Raw genomic sequence first — 4,563 nt, 5'->3', positions numbered from 1 at the left:
GCGACGGTCAACTGGGCTATGTCCAAATGGGCGACGGAATAAAAGATCAAATATGCAATTCTATTCTGTTGATCTATTACCAGGTAAATTTAAATAATATTTTTTTAGAGAAATGAGTTAAAAGAACGGTATAAACATAAAATTTGAAAAATCTCACTTATAATTAAGTTTATTTTTATTGTGTAGAATTACGCATTGTATAGAAGTTATATTGAAATTTCCCATACAAAAAATGAGTCAGCTAGTTAATAAATATTTATATTATATATTTTCGTTGATATCATATATCAAAATTTGTAGGATCGTTCAAGAATGAGAGATGGTTAAAAAGAATGGTCCGAAAATGATTTAAAAATGAAAAGGTATAATTGCATAGTGTTAAAATAAAGAAAAAATATAGTTTTGCTTTAATTCATTTATTAATATTATTTTATAATTAACAAACATATTTACAAATGTTACATATATACAATAAAACAAAAAAGTATATGAAATTCAAGACAATTTTTTTGAATTTATTAATTCATATTATAGTTATATGCAATACCACGTAAATATTCTGTTATATTTTTCCTATCGTAATTAATAACTTTTTTTCAAAATTCTTTGGTCAGCTTCATCGTAACGTCTACGTTTGTGCTCATGTTGAAAACCTGCTACTTTCATAATCAACATCATATGTTTTTTGAATTTTTTGTAGTCCATTTATAAAAATCCATAAATTTGGATGACTTGTACTGCTGCCAAAGCTCAACTGCAATTTTCGATGATAGGCTTCCGCAAAATTATTTGTCCTATCGCTTCCATTTATTGTTCTTTGGTACACAGACCAAACGTTTGAGGGAAAAATCGGTGGAGCCCTGGTTCTGTTATTCCTTAGACCACCTATGTATGTGTTCGTAAGCCATTCTAAAATTGGTGCAAATTCATTGGATAAATGATTCTCAAGTTCAGAAATAGCGTAAATAATATCTTGTTCTGGAACGAAAGCAAGCGAAGTGATCAATTTTGAATTTAAAGCAAACTGAGCGTCAGAATTGAGCGTCAGAATCAGCCAATAAAAAACGTTCAAATTGTGATGGACTGAATTCATAATTTAAGTATTCTTCAGGAATAATGCTTGTTTCCCTAGAATAAGGATTAATGGGGGCTTTTAAACTTTTTAATCTTCTTCTTTGAATATTTCTGCACAGACTGCTATGATTTGGAAGCATTCCTTCTACCGCAGAAGAAACATTTTGTAGAACTTGAGTTCTGATTTGTGATGGGTTGCTCATTGTCGTATCCGCTAATTTTTTGGCTGTTGCTAACTTCTTGCGTTATTACTCTGGCCGCATTTCCAGAACTGCTATATGTGTGTTCCTGTTTTTCAGAAATTAGTGATCCATCACTGACACTTGTCCAGATTCTACCTTTGCACCCTTTGTTTTTATTTTCACATCGCCAAAATTGAATTGAACCTTGCTTATCAATCTTGTCTTTAACATAAAGATACCCATTCCAAGCATATTTTTCCTTGTCTCTTTGACTTAATATTCTTGAATTATCCATTTCTGAAGAATAGAAACAAGAAATATAAATATAAAAATAAAATTTAAAAAAAGTTTTCACTATTGATATAATTAAGAATTTTTTCAGTACTATTTGAAACATAGTACTGAAAAAATTCTTAATTATATCAACAGTGAAATATTTCTATACTTCCATATAATTGTACTTAGCAATTTGTTTCATTTGAGAGATAATCAAGAGCTTGAAATTTATTTAAATTAATTTAGATGTCACGTATACAATCTAGTATACGATTAAGATTATAAATTTTGAATACATACCTTTTATTTACTGAAACTTGTTCTTTGCACGTGGTAACTGTAACGTTGAACGATGTAATAAACAAACCAACAACTAGACTTACTGTTTAATAGAAGTCAAAATATCTTGCGAATGAATATTAAACTAAATAACCGCACCAAAACGCCCAAATGATAAATTGCCAAACAAGACACCTTACGCAGCTCTATTTCTGAAGCTCAGAAATAAAAATTATAAGCAAGATTTTTCAATATTTTTGTTTATACCGTTCTTTTAACTCATTTTTACCTGGTAATGGATCAACAGAATAGAATTGCATATTTCATTTTTTATTCCGTCGTCCAGTTGATCGTGTCCCTATGATAGCTGGTGCGTGTATTATGTGGCCTCCCTCGATGAATCCCTGACTCCCTGGAGATCTCTATTGAGGATAATGATAATGATGATGATGATGATGATGATGATATTTTTTGTTGTTGTTGGGTGTATAGGTTTGTGAATAGTTTTTTTTCTTTTTCATATGCTATGTGTCTACCGTTTACAGTTAGCCAGCTGGTGATTAGATTAATGTCGTATTGCATGTTTATGTAGATTGTTAGCTTCATTATGGATGGGCAGTATGACCGTCTCGTCTACATATTAGAAGATATTCCTTGATGGTTAATGCTGTAAGCGTATATGTGAAACATTATTTCAGAGAAAACAGCTCCTTGTAGGACTGCACAGGTTACCAGTAACTCTTCTATACGAGTGATGTCCTTTCCATTTTTGAACCCCATCAATAGAGGTCCACCATTTCCAATATCCAACTTGTCCAACAAGATTTTTGTTGGACAAGTTGCAGTCAGCTGAACAGTTTTGATAGCCGTAAAGACAACCAGCATTATTCTGTTTTTATCTAATTCAACATTTATTAGTTCTAAAATCTTTAGAAGTTCTTCAAAAACATTTGAGTGCCCTAAGGAGTTTTTTTCGCCATGTGGCAAGTAAAAAGAAGAAAGACTATGGAAGGATGACTTTAAACAGTGCTGATGGTGGGGAGATAACTGAACCAAACCAAATAGTTGAATTATTGAGTGGGCATTTTTTGAAGTGTACCATTTAGGGGCGGTGACATTGCAATGCCAGAATGTCAAATGTAACTTTGATGGATAGGAGAACAGAGATTAGATGGTATATAATAATATATACCCGTGTATAATAATATATATATTTTTAATTTTCTTATTAGAGAAACACTTGCAGAAGTTATTTGCATATAGAAATGGTTTATCTATTAATATGAAAGCTAGATTGCATCTAAATTTTCACTGTATTCAAATCTTTTTCTTTGTTAAGGTTCAAGAAATGTCGAAGCATATTTTGGAAGATAACACGAAAAAAATAAACCACACTGCTAACTTGTACAGAGCTAATAACAGCAACAGAATAAAAGGGCAAAGTAGTGGCCAATAAACTTATTTTCTATATATAATATAAAATTTCCTATCAACATAAGGGTCTGATCATCTGTCAAATACCCACAAACTTTTAGAAACATCACTTTCAGAATTCAATGCAAGTTATGAGTTCGCAAAGTGCACTTCATCTTGCATGTGCGAAGCAAACTTCTGTTATTCTATTTTAATCACTTTCAATCATTCTACATTCACATTGAGGGGAAGGGTATGAAAAACATTATAACATACAAACTCCTAAGAATATTTCATGCTTAATGAAACAAGAGTGACAACACTTAAGATAAAAACAACTGTCTTCCATCTTTGTAAGTATCTAAATCCCATCATAATTTAATCCCATAGTTAAATTAAGTTTTAACTCTTAATAATAAAAATATCCTAATTTGAAATTTTAATTTTCGTTAATTCAGGTTATGTGAAATGAAAAGTGTAGCACTAACTGAACCAGATGAGAGTGAGAATTCTTTTCACTGTTCAATACATACAATGGGATGTGATCAATTTTGATGAGTGTCCTCAACATTTTCCCCATGCTTTACCCAATATAGTCTTGAGTCTTTAATTGACAGTTTTGCAAACAATCAATGCTTCTTCTCCAATCTGTTACAATCTGTGCTGCCTTCTTCTTACAATCTGTGCCGCGGCACAGATTGTAACAATCACAGTATTAACCTCTTTACTAAATTCTTCTCTTTCTGACCAAGATCACCTTCTGAAAATTCTAAGATCATTACGTGTGTTACCTTTGTCATTCATCAATGTGGCAAATCCATCACCACTAATATCCATAAACTGAAAATCTGAACGGCTAACATTTGGAACATCTATATTATGTGTGGAAGAACATAAATCTTCATATATTTTGTTAGTGAAGATATCAAGCCCAACCAAGTGAACATTAGCATGACCATGTTTACCTGTCTTTGATGTGCTCGTTAGCATAATTTTGCTTGGATGACCTTTCAGCATTACAAAACCATTTTTACGCAGAGAGGAACATTGGACTGGGGAAGTTGTAGACGCGCCTACATTAGCTTTCGCCTATTCATCATCTCCTTCCATATTTGACAAAAAAAAATCAGTTATATGTTTGCAACAGCAGGGAATGCTGTTGCAAAGGGAAAAAAAGGTAATAATTATAATAATAAATATATCATGCGTATATTTGCCAGTTAGTTCATTGCTTAGTGATATAAAAATTAATTTTTAAAATAAATTTTAGATTGCATTAATAGGCGTTATTGCAAAATATTTATTAATAAAAAAAGAAAATTTAAATTTAAAACATCAA

The 4,563-nt window shown here is 31.3% G+C and overlaps 1 pseudogene; it reads right to left on the bottom strand.

The window, feature by feature from the left end:
• Positions 1 to 3,830: 3,830 nt before the first annotated feature.
• LOC150096704 (eukaryotic translation initiation factor 5A-1-like) lies at positions 3,831 to 4,334 on the bottom strand (annotated as a pseudogene).
• Positions 4,335 to 4,563: the final 229 nt, after the last annotated feature.

This window comes from Typopeltis vanoorti, chromosome 18 (genome assembly GCF_054136105.1).
Source record: "Typopeltis vanoorti isolate ZY-2024b chromosome 18, IOZ_Tvanoo_1.0, whole genome shotgun sequence".
NCBI classification, from domain to species: domain Eukaryota; kingdom Metazoa; phylum Arthropoda; class Arachnida; order Uropygi; family Thelyphonidae; genus Typopeltis; species Typopeltis vanoorti.
This window is presented reverse-complemented; position numbering and strand designations above follow the sequence as displayed.